Source organism: Canis lupus, chromosome 8, assembly GCF_048164855.1.
Source record: "Canis lupus baileyi chromosome 8, mCanLup2.hap1, whole genome shotgun sequence".
Lineage (NCBI taxonomy): Eukaryota > Metazoa > Chordata > Mammalia > Carnivora > Canidae > Canis > Canis lupus.
The window spans coordinates 47341996-47360099 of NC_132845.1; the positions used below are offsets into that span (position 1 = coordinate 47341996).

At 51.7% G+C, this 18104-nt stretch overlaps 1 pseudogene; it reads left to right on the forward strand.

Annotated features, from left to right (window-relative positions):
- Positions 1-15579: 15579 nt before the first annotated feature.
- LOC140638457 (histone H3.3A-like) lies at positions 15580-16533 on the forward strand (annotated as a pseudogene).
- Positions 16534-18104: the final 1571 nt, after the last annotated feature.

Consider the following 18104-nt stretch of genomic DNA (forward strand, 5'->3'; position numbering starts at 1 on the left):
TTTAGGGTCACTGTGTAGATGCAGGGAAAATCCGCGTTTCTATCAGATTGGGGAAAAAAACCCATCTCACTACCCCACACGCACAGAGAGCTTCAGGTTCCATAACATGCCTTTGTGCCAATGAGGAGGAAGATTTCTTTCCCATGGGAGGTGGCAGCCCCCACACATGCACAAGCTTGGCCAGCAGGCACAGGTTGGGTTCCTTGTCCCCCCTGCCACACCAACAAGGCACCCTGGGGCTGTGACCTCTCCCCAGCCACACAGGGCAGCCCTGGATTCCCACCCAAGGGGAGCTAACACAAAGGGTCAGAACTCCGTGTTCCATCCAGAGCTTGGCCATGGCGAGCAAGCCTCTTTGGAACCGCATTTCAAATAGGAGCCCTGTTTAGACGAAGAATCCCCTTTGGCTAAGGGGTGGCTGTGGGGATGACAGTGACACGGAACCTGTCTGCCTCCAGCTGACCCAGCACTTCATCCCTTTGTGTGAAGAATCAAGGTACCACCAAGCCCAGATGGAGGAGCTGGCCTCTGTGGTGCGGTGGCTGAGATAGGGACCCTCGGCCCTCATTGTTACCCACAAGATTCCAGCTCAATCCTGCTCATCTACCCCGGTTCAACTGACTCATTTCAAAACACACAGGGCTGTGCGTGTTTTTTAAAGCCACACTCTACAGGAAGACAAGCGAGACTCCAGAAGTAGGTGTCCGGGGTCACACGGCTAATAGCTCTGAATTCAAACCCAGGGTTGTCCCCTGCACATCTGGTGCCCCTCCCACGGGCTCACCACGCATGGGATCCAAGCCAGCAAGGGCCCTGAATGTCGACACCACTTAAGAGCATACTATTGCTGCCTCCAAGACCAAAACACGCCTCCAGGAATTCAAGTTAAAATAATTACCCACTTTATTCACGCCAGCCTGGAAAAAAAATTAAGAAGCCTAATAGATCGTGATAGGCAGAAATGGAGCCCTAAAGATCTCCACGTGGTAACCCCTGAACGTGGGGGTAGGCCCTGCCACCCCTGCAAGGGAGGGAACTTGCAGATGGAATTAAAGCTGACAGGAGCTGGGCCTTCGGCGCTGGGGGTGCCAAAAGGGGACAGAGGAGCCCCCTGAGGACTGCGGAGCTTTGGGAGAGGGAGCCACCAGCTGAGGAACACAGGTGGCTTCTAGAGGCAGGGAAAGGGAACCCCTCCGGCCCCCTTAAGGCGGCAGCTCTCCAGCACCTCGAGCCTTAGCCCAGGGGAACCGCAGTTCAAGCTTCTGTACCAGCTGTAAGGTGCTAAGCTGCTAGGGTGACCCGGGGGGGGGGGGGTGCCCACACTAGGGAACTGGTGGGGGAGGGGGCTGGCTGAGGGGCTACCCCTGGGGAAGAAGCTCAGCCCGGCTGAAGTCTGAGGCTCAAGCGGCACAGGGGCTGTGGGGGACCCCAGGAGAGCAGCCCAACAGGCAGCAGGCCTGGTGCAGCAGCGCCCAGGAAGGGGCTGGGTTCCCAGGCAGGGGGGTAGGGGAGGGTGGCTCTGGGGTAGGCCACGCATGGGAGCGCACAGAGGGGCCCCGGGGCAGGCAGCTGCAGCATTCGAGCAGGAAGGACCGCACACCTGGGGGGGGGGGGCAGTCTGAGACCCCAGCACGTCCCGGGCATCCCTCCTTCACCCTGTCCCACCCCGAGCTCCAAGAGCTGCTCCACTCTTATAGCGGCTGCCCGCCCCTGTCCCCAGGGGGGGCTGTTGAATGGGGACAAGGGTGGTCAGTCACCATCTGCCCAGAGAGGCACCCGCGGAAGAGGCAGCCCAGTACTCGGGAGGGACCCGGGACAGGGACAAAATGGGCACCATCTGCTCTGGTGCCTGGGGGAGCAGAGGGACGAGGACATGGACACGAGGTGGCAATCCCAATTTAGTTCCAAGGATAGCAGTCCCGGGCTTGGGGACTAAGGGACCCAGGTGTCCTTGGCGATGCCCTGGGTGGACCGTCTGGTCCCCACCTAGGGAGTGGCCCTGGGCCTTCTCCCCGAGTAGGGCGGCTGTGGGGAGGGCCCTGGGACCTGGACAGCAGGGCTGTCGGGGTGCGAGGAGGGGGCTGCCAGCTGAGGGGCTACCCCTGGGGAAGAGCGGAGGTGGACGAGCTGGCTCTAGGACACGCGGACTGGGGTGGGGAGCCTTCACCGTCTAAGAAAGATGGACCCCCTATCCAGGCACAGCTGGGAGCAGAGAGGAGGAAGGGGCTCATGTATCTCAGTTACCGGGTAACTTTTCTAACTCATTTAGTCTTCGTAATAATCCCATGAAGGGAGAAGTTCTATTACAACCATTTGGTACGTAGGGAAGCTGAGGCTTGATCAAGAGGTCAAGGCTAGTCTGTGCGAAGCCTAAATTCGAATTCTGGTCCCTGGCCCATCATGCCTTGTCCCCCACCTTCCTGGGAGCAGGCCCTGGGGTGACGGTGCTATGATCCCCCACCTGTGCATCCTCTCCCCAAACACCAAGGCCACTGCACTTCAGCCTCGGCCGATATCCGTCCACTGAAATGGTCCCAGCTCTGATTGAAGGCGCCAGTAGCAGAAATCCCAGCTCAGGAAGAAATCGTCTCAAGCCAGGGGTTGGCAAGCTTTTTCTGGACGAGACAGTGAATGAACATTCTAGTGTCACGGCACAGATCTTCATGTCAACAACTCACTTCAGGTGCCCGGGCCTGGCTGCATTCAAATCAGCGTACAGAACTGGAGGCAGGCCGGATTTAGGCCACGGGTTCAAGTTCGCTGAGGGCCACATACTAAGTTCACTAGAAGATCACCATGGAGGCTTGGGGGTGGACCTTAGAGCCCAGAGGAGGTGGTTAACATGCTTTCTCCTTCCTGTAAGATCAGGATTAAAGTCTGAAGACAAGAGAATAAGGATATCTACCTTTAATTTGGGGTCTCCTGCTTGTCTGGTACCTTATATATGGCTGCTGACAAATGTGTCACTCAAGAAGGTTTTAGCCCCATTTTCCAGATTAAAAAAAAGGCTCGGAAGGAAGGTGCCCATGATCCTGCAGCAATGAGACAACCCTGCGAGGTCCCTGCTGGCCACTCCGAGCACAGACCCCGCAGGACAGGAGACTCGAGGTGGCTCCAGGGTGCCTGCCGACCACATCATCCCGGGAAGAAAGGGACGGAGGAATCAAAAGTCAGAAGACATCATGATGAGCCGCTATGAAGGGTCTGGAGATTAAGGGACGTTTTGTAGGGTTGTAAGGTACTCTGAACTTCCAAACACGGACTAGGGGTTGAAAAGCACGCTTATCTTGATCTTAAGGGGCAGAGCCTTCCAGCTGACTTCCGGGTCTACACCAGAATATTTGAAGATGCTAAGGGGGCTGCTGTGATGGAAATGGGAGGGGACAGACCTGGGAAGCTACCCTATAACTCAGTGGCCAGATGGTGGTTGGGGTTCAAGTCTTTTAACCTTGAGATAGGACCATTAGAATACAAGTTACACCTTAGATGAAAGTCACCCTCAAGGCAGAGAGGCAGGATCACTTCTTAGTGTTCTAAGATCTGGTGAAGCCAAGAGAGGCAGGAAACCTGAAGATCAAGCTCCTGAGGGGACCAGCGTAGGCGAGGAGAGCTTAGCTCCGTAACCCAACAGGTACTTGGGTGCCTGCACCCATGCCCTCGAGGACAGACAGGAGCTACGTTCTCAACCTGCACCACCACTTGCTGCCCCAGGAACCTTCCTACGGCCACTGTGTTCAGTGCCAACTGTCCAAGGAGACCTCAAAGCTGTGTGGTGCCTCAGGAGCAAACTGCGAGCACGCTTACTGGTTTTCTTCCAGGGCACACACGTGGGTGGTAGCTGGGTGGTCAAATACCCGTTTGCAGCTTGAGATCAGCGAAAAGCCGGATTCCAACAGCTTGTGCCTATGTCACTGTAGGGACTAGTACCTCCAGCTGTGTGAGCTCCGGATGCCCAGGGGCGTAGCTCACGTTTCGTGGCCAACTTCACTTCCTTCATGTAGACAATGACCAGTGACCATGGTCTTAGGCTCCAGCAATATGGGTAAGTCACGCAAAGCACATAAATAGCTTGACAACCAACATGAGAGGTTATTCAATGGGAGATACTCAACAGGGTGGAACTGGCAAAAAGTGCCAAGTGGTCCAAATGTGATGGGTATGTTTCTGGCCTGCAGGACGATGGGTAAGGGCAATAGCTAAAATAACTAAATGAAGCCCAAATGTGTTGAGCACATACAGTATGCTAAGTGTTGGGACCAGAGGGATGTCCACTAGGGCTGCCAGAAAATGCCACAGGCCATGTGGCTTAACATCAGAAATCTCTCCTTGTCCTGGAGGATGGGAAGTCCAAGGTCAAGGACTTACTGGTGAAGCCACTCTCCTGGTTGCTCTTAGGACACCAGTTGTCCTGATTGGGGCCACCCCCACATGACTTCATGTAACCAGAATGATCTCCTTACAGGCTTATCTCCAAATACAGTCACATTGGGGGTTAGGGCTTCCACACAGGAGTTTGTGTTGGGGTGTTTGGGGGGTAAGGAGATAGAAGATTAATCCCTGTGCTATGGACTGAACTATCTTACAGGGAGGGACTAGTATTTTACATTTTGCAGGTGTGGAACTTGAGGCCTGGGGTAGGCACTTGGGGTCCAGAGCCCATACTTGACTATGGGGGCAGGGGCACGGGGAGGATTCCTGCTTCCCCCAATACCAGCATGCTTCCTGTAAGTGCACTGGAGGAATGTCATCCCAAGAATACTTTGAGTTGTCCAGGCACCTTCCTAAGTCATCTGCCGAGAGGAGAACCAGGCGTTAAGACACACAGGCTATGCCTTCACCTTAGAGGGGTCACATCTTGGGTAGCTACAAAAGAGCATCCTCAGTTCGCCTCATCCGTACACAGGGAGGGGATGTCTCCAGCGGCCTGGCAAATCGGGGGATGCAGAGCTGAGCTCTCAAATCCTAAGAGACATGCAAATGGATTCCACGTCCAATCCTTCCATCTTAGTTTTTAGAAGTTCTTGACACTGAAGAGGACCTTAAAAGCTTTCTTGCCTCAAGAGAGCCAGGCCTGGAGAATCCCTCATTCCAGCAGAGGGGAATTGAGGAGTTTCTGAATTCACCACATGGTGATCACCAGCGGGGTTGGACAGTTCATTTGTCCCACAAAGAACAAGGGGCCAAAGGCCAGAAAGCAAAGGAGATTAACAAGGAAGAGGGGGGAAAAAAAAGGAGGGTCTAAGATGTTTTTATCAATAAACTAAAAAATGGAATCCTAGTTGAGGCAGTTATTTGGCATTGAAAGTCCACTAACTTATTCTTAAAGTTTCTATGGTTAGAAGGCTAAATCCAAGACCTCCTGAAAGATACAATAAAGGTTAACCACAGTAGGCCACAGGATTTTCTTGAAAATTAGAAAGTCTAAGATTTTGTGAGGAAAAGTCATGACTGAAAAATTTATGCCCAAAGCCATTAGTGATGGATGAGGTCTAAGCCATCCTAAGACACAATATAAAGCTGCAATGTATTTAGAGCAGTGTGAGATCAACCTAAGAATAACCCTCTAATCAATGAATTAATAGCTTTAAAATGGGCTCCAGTAGAAGTTAGGACCAATGCACAGATTCCTGGTATCGCTATTCTTCAGACTTGCCCTAGAGGTTGTAGCACATTAACAAGAACTAAACAGATACGAAAGTATAGATCATAGAGGCTTTCTAGGAAATCCTTTGTGTTCTAAGAAAATACCATTTATAAGTGAGCAAAGCGGGTGGACAGAGACCTACATAAAAAAATGTAATAGGAAATTTAAAAATTGGATAGTAACAAAACTTTATAAGACAAAAAGGAGGTTGGAGAGCAAGGATAAATCTTGCCTGATTAACAAGAGACTCAATGGGTGAAGGAGAGGACTAGGATAAAAGTCTAAGTCACCTCTTCCCAAGTTAAATACTTTATGAAGGTAATATACTCCCCATGTAAGCTCCAGTAAGATTTTTTCCCATAGTATGACAAGATTTTGAAGTTCAGAACAAGAGCTGGGACCATTTTGGGAAAACAAAGGGAGACCTGTCTCACCAGATACCAAAAATAGAGGAGGAAGCCATGGGACACCAGAACAGAGATGTGCACACCTATGAAGGACAATACAGACCCAGATAGAGAGGGGTTTATGGTGTTCTATGGGAGACTTCCCATAAACAGACTCCTCCACAGTTGGTATCGAGACAACTGGCTGCACATCTACAAGAAACGAAAACAAACCCTAGAGGTTGGAACCCTACCTCATGACCTGCAAAAGTAAGTTTTAGTAAAAACCAAAACTATTAAAATATTACAATAAAACATGAGCAAATGTTTGGCTTAAGGGCTTTAAAGACCTTTACAGATACGGTTTTAAAAGCCATGAAAGATGACTGGTCAATAGGGGTATAGTAAGGCATTAGGGTTCCACATAAGAAAAACAAAGTTCAGGGCACCTGGGTGGCTCAGTCCAGAGAGTGCCACTCTCGATTTCAGCTGAGGTCATGATCTCATGACCGGGATACAGTCCCTCCTCCCCCACCTGTGTCGGTCCTGCCCCTTCCCCACTTCTCCCCCTTCCTAAAAAAAAAGGGAAGTTCAGGGGTGCCTGGGTGGCTCAGTCAGAGCATAAAACTCTGGATCTTGGGGTTGGGAGTTTAAGCCCCACATTGGGTATAGACCTTACTTAAAAGGCACCTGGGCAGGGGGCTCAGTCAGTTAAGCATCTGCCTTCAGCTCATGATCCCTGGGGTCCTAGGATCGAGCCCACATCAGGCTCTCTGCTCAGCAGAGTCTGTTTCTCCCTCTCCCCTCCTTACCTCCCTTGCCCCTAACTCATACTTGCTCTAATAAAATCTTCTAATCTTAAAGAAAAAAAGGCAAAGTTCAAAGGCAAGCGACTTTCCAGAAGATATTAACACACGTGACAAGTTATCTAAAATTATCGTAAATATATTCACTTGAGAGGCCAAAAGCCTTTTATGTTAAAAAATTAGCCAGAAGGAAAGTGGGTATTAGTGATCAGTGTGCAATCCGGAGAGGAAATACAAGTACCCAATGATCATATGAAAAAGTCTCCAACCTACTTAGCCAGAGAAATGCCAATTGAATTAAATATTTCTACCTAGTCAATTGCCAAAACCTGAAATAACAGTACTTTCATGCATGGCTGGTCACCAATTGCCAAACCATTCTGGAGGCTTGGCAGAAAGGTATGAGCCTACCTAGGATGGAGCAGTTCTACTTTCACCGTCCTTCCCCCGAGAAAAGCATTTGCCCGTGTTGGCAAGACAGCCTGAACACGGTGTTCATAGCCTTGTAAGAGGAAAAAAAAAAAAAAAAAAAATCAGAAGACAACCCCAAGTTCCCAGTGCCGGGTGAGTGGCTGGATAAGCCGTGGGGTATCTGTACCATAATCTGATGTGTAGCATTTGGAAAGAGGAAGTGTACTAGTATACCTCTGATACAAGTGGTAAGGAAAAAAAAAAAAAAAAAAAAAAGATTTGAACAGTACATTCACAATAGTATTGACACCAAAACCAGAAACAGTCCTAAAGGGGGTAGATATTCAAGCACAGAAAACGGTCTGGAAAGGCACACATTTCACTGGGGACAGAGGAGGGAGGTCTGGATGGGCTAGTGGTCAGAACTTTGTAACATCCAGGTTGTGAAGAACATAGTTGCCCAGGAGGATGGAGAACTCACACTTGGTCAGTAAATTGGAGACCTTGACAAGGATCCTCAAATCTCTACTCACATCCTAAGAGAATGGGCAAGGGGAGGGAGCAGGGAATATGACGGAGATGGATGAGGTTGGGTCTAACTCCAGTTAAGGGATGTCAGAAGTAGAAGGTTCTGCTTGTTCAAATTTATGATCTAAGGAAGTGGCATTTCTTCTGGTCCCCAGTGACACCGCATATGTTCAGTTAAAAAAAGAAAAAACAGCATTTCCATATTCAAGCCCCATCCCTACTACTTGGTAAACTGGCGACTTTTGGGTGAGCCGCTCGCTACCACCGAGTCTGATTCCTGTACACGGAAGGACATGCTGTGCTCCTAGTCTCCCTCCCAGTGACTGAGTCAGACACAAGATAACAGAAGCAAAAAAGACCAGAAGCAGAAGTGCTCTAAGGGCACAATCAGGATAATGTACGTATCCACTGAGTGGAGACACAGTTAAAATAGTTTTCCCCTCCGAATTTCTCCTCCGTTCAATACCTCGCACCACATTCTACAATAAAGCCCAGATGAAATCAAAATGAAACCATAAAGAGACCCAAATCCAAACCATATCATACCCAGAGAAGGGCTTGATCACACAATATTTGATCACACAAGAATTTTTAACTTCTTTACATCAAGTAATAGAAGGAAAAAGAAGGCTGACAACAAACCTCGAAAGCAAGGGAGGACACATTTAGTACAGAAAGATCTTCCACAAACCAGGGTGAAAAACAGATTCTTTAACAGGGAAATAGTTGCCAGAATTCTAAGCCAATAAACCCCAAGAAAATGAAAAAAAAAAAATCAAGGAGGGAAAAAAAACCCCACAAATGAGGGTGGGTTTCTTTCTTGGCTACCATATTGGCCAAAAATCAAAATACCAGCTCCACTCACTGCTGCCAAAAATCCAGGAGGACGGAGCCCCTAGAGCAATGCCATTGGAGGAGATCCCCTGCCAGCCAGGAGATTTAACACTTTCCAGGATCTGCGTTAAAAGCAAAAATAACCAAGTGAAATTTTAATACCTTTAACCCAATATATCCGAAGTGTTATTTTTAACTCGCTGGAACACTAAGATACGTAAGTACCTATCCTTGGAAAAGTAGTCCTCCTTTGAAGTTTGATATTTTCGACTTCCAGCGTCTCAATCCAGATGCTAAGCTTTGGTTGGAAGGGCCTTCGGTTTCCCAGGATTTTCCGTTCAAGGAGACTCACGTACCCATTTTGTCCCGAACGTATTTCAGTCTTCCCATAACTGAATCCAGTACCAGGCTTTAAAGTTCATTCTAGAGGAATCGAAATTCCAACTGTCCCCTCGCCTCGCTTGGCACACCTCGAGGGCCTGGGAGCCTGGCACAGCTGGTGGCTGCCATCCTGGGCGGCCTGGTTCTAGAATAAGCCCGGCTAGCATCCCGTCCCTCAGCCTCCTGAAACCTGGCACAAGGGCTCCAATCACCACCCGTATTTGGGGACTCCCCGTCCTGCCCTGCTACACGGGGACCTCCCCCCCCCCGGACAGGATGCATCCATCCCCTTTTCCCGGGTTTCCTGGGAGGCCCCCCGCCCTGGGTCCCTAAGTGGTGGCACATCTTAAGCTCCCAGGCTGCAGAGGACCAGCGGGGAGAACGAACGAGCAAGCCAATGCTACACAGCAGCAGGCTCCACCCACGGGGCCCCCCAGGGACCAAAGGCTTTCTGGGCGCCTCCAGTTTCCCAGCCTGGAAGGACCGGGCTCGGGTCACACTGTCCAAGACCCTTAGCAGAGCTGCTCCTTGTTGGAGCCAGAGCTAACGGCCCCTAAACCCTTCCAGGCTCTTCCCCACGTGCCCCCCCCATCCCTGGCAGGGGCTCCTGACTCTTTCCATAGGACCTGGTGTTGGGATCCCCAGGGCACAGCCTCTTCCCCCCGAGCACCGGGCCCACATGAAGGCAAGGGCAGCATGAGAAGCCCCCTGCGCTGGGCCCTGGGCCAGGCCCTCGCAGAGAACGCCCATGGCCACTCATGACAGGGCAATGGTCACGCAAGCAGGGGGGTTGGGTGGGGGTGTCAGGATTTCACCGGGGCACACACCCCACACGCTCCCCGGATGGAAGGTGCTGTGTGGGGAGGACGACCAGGGACAGGGGCTCCCCATACCTCTGTCCCCGTCTCCGGGCTGGTCTAATGCCGGCCTCGGTAGGCCACAGGGCCACCTAAGCCCCAGAGCACGGCAGACAGGAGCGTTCTGGGGGGTTCTGGGCATCCTACCTCAGTGGCACATCTCCAAGGCCAGCGCCTGGGCCTGGGCCCTCGTGCACCTACCTCGCTGCCCGGGCATCGCCGCCTCTTGCACCTACAGGCAAGGTGCCATCACCCGCCTGCGGGAAGCTGCACCTAGGAGGACCAAGCAAGCGAACAGCAGAGTCGGGGTATGAAGCTTCCTCCCCCCCACCCCTGGGGGCTCCCTCGGAGGTGCAGCCTTCGGGCAAGCAGCTACCGGACAGGACAGGCCTTGTGCAGGGTCCTAGGCGCAGCCCCCAGCGGGGGATGGTCTTCCCTCGGGCCACCTCCCTCACCTGCTGTTCCCCGGCCCCTCCAGAGTTAGGTGGCCGGGACGGGGTCCCTGGTCGTGGCCTGGAAGCGCCAGGTCCAGGTGGAGGCACCCAGGGGGGGCACATACGGAGCTGGGGGAGCCCTGAAGGGCCGTGGGGCATCTCTGGGCACAGGGACAGCCAGCAGAGAACATTCAGGGGTAGCTGCATGACCCCGGACGGGCAGGGGGGAGTGAGCAGAGGGACTCCAGTCCGAGGCAGGCTCGGGAGGCCACGGGGTGGGGGGGGGGGGGGGGCCAGAGAGTCCCGTGCAGCGGAGGGGCGTCATGCATCTCAGGCTTCGGGTGGCTCTGGTGGCAGGGCTTCCCGGCAAGGCCCCAGGACATCAGGCAGTGGCTGGGGGCTCTGGACTCCGGGGGTCCCACTCCACGTCCCACGGTGCACAGGGCAGCCCCGCAGCAGGGGACAATCCGGTCCCCAGCGGGTCAGGGCTCCCGAGGGAGGTGGCTGCGGAGACGGAGCAGGAGCTCCCAGGAGGCCTGGGTCGGGATGGCAAGACTTCGATGCTCTTAGAAGGAACCGCTGACAGCATTTCTGGAGAAGCTAAGGTCAACACCAGGGTCGAGAGCCCGAGCAATCAAAGAGGCATTTCTACATAGAAGTGTTCCTTGAGCACCTAGTATGTGCCCTGAGGTGCCTGGGTGGCTCCACGGTTGAGCGTCTGCCTTCGGCTCAGGGTGTGATCCCAGGGTCCCGGGATCGAGTCCCACCGTCGGGCTCCCTGCAGGGAGCCTGCTTCTCCCTCTGCCTGTGTCTCTACTTCTCTCTCATGAATAAAATCTTAAAAAAAAATATCCCTGCCCCCACTGAGGCCTACTATGGAGTGGGAAGAAAACTGGTAGAGAAGCCAACAAGAAGTCCTTTCTGGTAGCAATAAGCCCTCTTATTGCAATTTAACTCGATCAAGCGTAGCTGGGGAATTTCTTCAGGGAACAGATATCTGAACTCCACTCGGCCAGGAGATCTGGGGTAAAGACCTGCCAGGCCGGGGAGACCATGGATGCAAAGGCCCCGAGGCAGGAATGTGCACGTGTTCGCAGAGCTGCAGGAAGAGCAGTGTGGCTGGAGCAACGGAACGAGAGGAAGCTGCCACTGGATGGGAAGGAAGAGGTGCAGAAACCAAGGTCCTGCGGCCACAGGAGTTCCGATTTCATTTTCGGTGCAGCCGGCTGCCATTTGAGGACTTCCCTCTTCAGGGTGCCAAAGCTGCCACGGAAGAAGGGACCAAGGGGGCGTCCAGGAAGAGAGGAGACACCTGGGGGGCTGCACAGATGTCAGGAGAGGGGATGCTGCATCGGCCCCCGAACCTGGGAATCAGAGGAGCTTGCAGAACCTAATAAGATCCTGACAGCTGGGCCAGGGCCCTGAGCCACCAGGGGAACCCGGACCTCCTCAGCACCCTTGCTGGGATCACATGGTACTGTTTAGCGACTATCCCCAGCTGCAAAGCACCCTGCTGGACGTGGCTCAGAAGGCGGCCAGTGGCCTGGGTGTTGGGTCCTGGCCACCAGACACCTGTCAATCCTGAATTCCAACAGCCACGGGGCTTTCGTGGGACACCCCCGGAGTTACACCAGGGGGACTCCCCTTAGAATCTTGACCCTACCAGCCCATCCCCCAGCTCTGATGTAAAAAGAGGAAAGCTAATAGCAGCCGCCACTTAGTTGGAAGCGTGCAGCGTGCCAGGCCCATAGCAGGTGCCCAGGAAGTTAGCAGGATCACCTGTGGGGTGGAGGTTCCAGCAGCAGGTGTGCGCCCCGCCCAGCCACTTTCAATTAATAAATTTGAGGCCAGAAGGCGTTTGGAGGGAAGCGATCAGTACACCTGTGTCGCTAGAGCCAGGACCTCCAGGCCGGGCCTCCCTGCAGGCTCAAACAGCTCCTTGGGTTTGGCTGACTCTCTGCTCTCCTCTACAAGATGCAACACAGCAACTACTCCCTGGGTTCAGGGTCTGCTCGACAGGGACATAGCAGCTTTAGTGTTGGACTGAAGCCAAGACGGGCGGGGGTGGGGGTGGGGTACGGCCAGCTGGGTTTAAAAGGCCGGATGTAGGCTGCCCGGGGTGACACCTGCCCATGGGGCAGGGGACAGCTTCCCAGCAACCTACATATGGCACTAGAAGGTCCCCTATTTGGGCACAGCCACGGGCCACCCCGAGGGCAGGCGTGAGACAGCCCTGCACCTGCTGCTTCCAGCACCTGCCAACACCACGGAGGGCTGGCCGGAGCCGAGGTCACCTCTCACCTGCAAGGGCCCCTCCCAAGGCCCGGTAACTGAGGTGGTGGTTTTCCAGCGTATTTAAGTCCCAATGATTTCTTTAGGAGACCCAGCCAGTTGGGTCCACTCAGGCCCAGAAGCGCCTCCACCTGCCATGGTCTATGATGGGCAGGTGACCTTACCTGAGCACTGACATTTCTGTCACTGCAGAGCCACACCGGGACTGCTCAGACTCCCCGGTGCCCCAGCATCCCCAGGAGGGTTTACTAGAAACCTGGTTGATGGAAATCCACCAGCTGGGGTTGGAGGCAGGCCCGGGTGGGGCCGGAGGATGACTGTTCCCCAAGGCTCCCAGGTGATGCGGATGCCACTGCTGCAGCATCACTATCCGAGAACTGCTGCTCTGCGCGCGCCCCCTCCACCTGCCCACCTCCACCTGCCCCGTATTCCCTGACTTCACCAGCTGCACGAATTCCCTCGGCCCCGGAAGGCCCTCCACAGGGCTGAGGTCTGCTTGTCCACCCCCTCCAGGAAGCCCTCCCTGGCCTCCCAGGCTGGGGCCAACCTCCGCGGGCGGCCCTAAGCCTTCCTTTGTGGCCCAGCTGGAGGGTAACGGCCAGTCACCTCATGGCTGCCCCGCCAGGTCACAGAAAACCACCTCCACCCAAGGTTTCCCACACTTCCCCACATCGGCAGGCGCCTAGGAAGCCCCTGCTCCATGTCAAGCCACGAGGTTGTATCCTGCCCAGCTCCCTTCCCGGGCTGGGCTCCTCCACGGGGGTTGAGGCCCCGTCCGTCCTCGGGTCCCCCCAGGAGGACGTCCGGCAGGCAGATAAGACCCCCTGGGGAGAAGAGCACCCCTCCACGAGAGGAGCCCGGGGCTAACCCGGGTGCCACCAGAGCTAGGGCACGGGCCTGAGTCTCCTGGGCCGGGTTAGGACGGGGCCCTGCGGCTGCTCCTGGCACAAGCCTCTATCCTCCCCATGGATGCGCGCGGGACGGGCAGCTGGCAACTTCAGGAAGGCCTCATCCAGCGCTTGGCCTTCGGTCCCTCCCCCGTCACCCAGGGGTGCTGCCCGTCCCTGCAGCCGTCATGGAGCCGGGGCTGCCGCTCACACTGCCCGGTCCCCGCGGCCCTTCTGCCCCCACCCCTGCCCCACGACGCTCAGCCTCTCCCAGCCAAGCCCCTCCCTCCTGCCCTGAGCCCCAGCAACCGGGGGACCCCCCCAGAGTTGAGGCAAGCCTCAGATGCCTGGCCTGAGGTTAACAAAAGAGAAAAGTAAAACGCCACCCACCTCTGCGGCTTCCAGGGACATCCTCCCACACCCACAGGAGAGCCGGGAAGAGCGAAGGGGGTGCAGCTGGGCTTTAATGCTGTGGGTGGATTAACAGGGGCCACAGCTGATGACCCTGGGAGGAGCCTCGTGCAGACTTGCCCCTTAGGCCCCCCGGGGGAGGCTTGATCCCCAGCACCTGCTCAGATCACCCAAAGCCACCCTACCCGAGACCCATGAGTCACAGCTAAAGCCTGGGATCTGCTTTTCACGAGTAACCTCCAGCAGGTGCACGCACGTATGCACACGGGCACGCATACACAAGCAGGGAGGAAAGTTTGCAGACCTTGTATTTTCAAGGTTTCCTTATGATCAGGGCATCTGAGGGGCCTCAGCTGTGAGGGGTCTGCTTCTCTCTTCAGGTTTTGTTTACTTGCTTCTCTTAATGAGCCAAGGTGCTCACAGCCCTCGGCTCTCACTATGAACCAGACACTTTAGATTTTATGATAACAAATCACCCCATTAAAAAATGCCAGTGCCCCCACTGCTTATTCAAGTCTTACATGGCCATTTTAGGACATTGAGAAACTACAAAAATATATGATGAATTATAAACATAAAAATGATAATCACCTGTTATCCCACCAGCGACAGATACCAACACCCATTGACACTGTGGTACATTTCCATCCAGTACTTTTTCTATATGTATATTTAAGATAATTGGGAGTGGATCAAATAGTTTTTTAAAAAGATTTATTTATTTGAGAGAGAGAGAGAGAGCATGAACGGGAGGAGGGGCAGAGGGAGAGGAGAATGGCAAGCAGACTCCCCGCCGAGTGCAGAGCCCAACATGGGGCTCGATCCCAGGACCCTGAGATCCCTGATCTGATCGAAATTAAGAGTTGGACGCTTAACTGATTGAGCCACCCAGATGCCCCTACTTTTTCTTTCTTTTTTTTTTTTTAAAGCAGCTCAATTAAGGTATAATTGACATACAAGAAGCTGTACATATTAATTTAATATGTTTTGACACATACACACTCGTGAAACATCACCACAGCCAGGATGATGAACATATCTATCACTCCCAAGTCAATTGTTTAAAAAGGTTTTATTTATTTGACATAGTGAGAGGGAGAGCACGAGCGGGGTGAGGGGCAGAGGGAGAAGCAGACTCTGCTGAGCCAGAGCCCAACTGGGGCTCCATCCCAAGACCCCAGGATCGTGACCTGAGCTGAAGGCAGATGCTTAACTGACTGAACCACCCAGGTGTCCCCCCAAGTCCAATTTTTTTAAGTGGAGTTTTTATTTTGGAGTAATTCTGGATTTACAGAGAAGTTGCAAAGTGAGTTCTGGCACAATCCTGGGTGTAAATCCCAGTTTACCCAGTTTACCCTCACATACCATGTACGTTCATTAAAACCAAGACTTAAATGTTGGTACGTCACTATTAATTCAACTACAGACTTCACTTGAACTTCACCACGGATTTTTTCATGGTGCCCTCTTTTCTGTTCTAGGATCCAATCCAGGATGCTGAGCTGCGTTTGGCCAAATGTAGTTTTATAGCTTATCTTTTGTTACTTAACATTATCCCTCTAGAAACCATAAACCCTTCAAAAACACTGCTTTAGATGCTTCATATTTTTTTATACCAATTTATCATATTGCTCGACTTCAGTGATTTCTAAGGTTTGCTCTTGTAAGTGATGTTGCCATGAAACTCTCTGCAGCTGGTGTTCGCAGCCACCGCTGCGCCGCCGTCGCTCGCCGAGCTCCAGCCGAAGGAGAAGGGGGGTAAGTAAGGAGGTCTCTGTACCATGCCTCGTACAAAGCAGACTGGCCGCAAATCGACCGGTGGTAAAGTACTGGGGAAGCAACTGGCTACAAAAGCCGCTCGCAAGAGTGCGTCCTCTACTGGAGGGGTGAAGAAACCTCATCGTTACAGGCCTGGTACTGTGGCACTCCGTGAAATTAGACGTTATCAGAAGTCCACTGACCTTCTGATCCGCAAACTTCCTTTCCAGCGTCTGGTGCGAGAAATTGCTCAGGACTTCAAAACAGATCTGCGCTTCCAGAGTGCAGCTATTGGTGCTTTGCAGGAGGCAAAGAGGCAGGCCTCTTTGTAGACACCAACCTGTGTGCTATCCATGCCAAACGTGTCACAATTATGCCAAAAGACATCCAGCTAGCACGCCGCATACGTGGAGAACGTGCTTAAGAATCCACTATGATGGAAAACATTTCATTTAAAAAAAAAAAATTTTTTTTTCTCTTCTTCCTGTTGGTAGTTCTCTGAACGTTAGATGTTTTTTTTTTTTTCCATGGGGTCAAAAGGTACTTAAGTATATGACTGCAAGTGGAAAAATAGGGGACAGAAATCAGGTATTGGCAGTTTTTCCATTTTCATTTGTGTGTGAATTTTTAATATAAATATGGGGACATAAAGCATTAATGCAAGTCAAAATGTTTCAGTGAACACGTTTCAGCAGTTCAACTTTATAACAATTATAAATAAACCTGTTAAATTTTTCTGGACAATGCCAGCATTTGGATTTTTTTAAAACAAGGAAATTTCTTATTGATGTCAAAAAAAAAAAAAAAAAGAAAGAAGAAAGAAAGAAAGAAAGAAAGAAAGAAAGAAAGAAAGAAAGAAAGAAAGAAATTCTCTGCAGCTAAATCTTTGTTCGCATCTTGTATTGTTTCCTTGGGATTTTTTTTCTCCCCCTCCTTCTGGTCTATTGAGATGTAATCGACACATAAGATTATTTTCCTTGAGATATAACCAGTAGGTCAAAGTCCCCTAATATATACTTGCTCCTAGTCTTCTCGAGAAGGCAGTAGGATTTGGCAATTGTGATGATACTTCATTTCAGCCCAGAATCATTAGTGGAAGCTAAAATTATAGCGTGAAGGTTTGATGAGAAACGGGAAATTCACATGGTCTTGAAATAACTCCCTACATATTACTCCTTGATTACAAAGGAAAGAGTAGCCACTCGAAGTGGAGAAACCCGGCAGGCACCATCTTATTTGAGAGGTGGGGGTCAAAGACGTCAGAATGACAGGCCAATACCCGAGCGTCATCTGCCATGCAAAGAAAACCACAAGATCCATCTGTTACATTCCTGCCAGAGACGCATTACCTGAATGTAATCACAAGAAAACTTCAGGCAAACCCAAACTGAGGAACAGTCTACACCATAGTTGGCTGTACCCTGCAAAAATGTCAAGGTCATGGAAGGCAAAGGGAAGCTGAAGAATGTTCTAGATGAAAGGAGATTAACGAGACATGACTGCCAAATACAATATATATAATCCTGGCTTGGATCCTGAACTGTTGAAAAAAAGAATTTTTTGGGGGGAAGAATTCATGCAAAAGGCATTATTGGGAAAATTGATCCATAGATCCATAGATCAGATGATAGTATCAATGTTAATTTCCTGACTTTGATAAATATATATATATATTTATATATAAAAATATTTATATATATAGGAGGAGGCAGTGTGGACTTCTATCTGTAAGGTATTCTGGAGACGCCTGATATTAGATTTTTTTGTTGAGTGCTAAGAGGCATATTATGATGCCTTAGGATTCGAGCCTCAGAAAAGCCTTATTATCTCCCCACGGTGACGGGGAGATGCTTCCATGAAGTCTTGAAGTTTCCAATTTCCAGGGAAGTTGCAAATGACAACAAAGACCTCCCATAGGCTTCTTACCCAGGGACCATATTCAAGTTTTAATGATTGCCCGATGATAGTCTTTAGCGGAAAATGCCCAGTCTGTGATGATGCCTTGTGACCAAGTTTTATGTCTCCCCGGTCTCCTTCAGTCTGGGCTGGATTAGGAAGGACAGAGGGAAGGAGGAAGAGAGGGCTGGAGGGAGGGTTGGTTTAGATTTTTAGAGGACCCTTTGGTTTCCCAGCGTCAAAGTTTCTGAGTAGGAACATCTGGGAAACAGCAAAGCGTGCAGGAGAGAAACTACTTTCAGATTCACTCCACCCAGACAGGCATTGTTCACTCTTGGATGAATTCTCCATTTTTTTTCTTGACCATGTTTGAGATTAGAGTGACCGTATAACATTCCAGGGGCACATGGCATCTCTGGGTGAGCTTGCCGGGAGTACAGATTTTTGTCCTTGTTCTACACCAAGTCCACTGAGTTGGCATCTGCATTTTTAGCTGGTTCCCAGGGATGCTGATACAATTTAGGAATCTTTGTGGGGCACCTGGGTGACCCAGTCAGGTAAGCATCGGCCTTCCGCTCA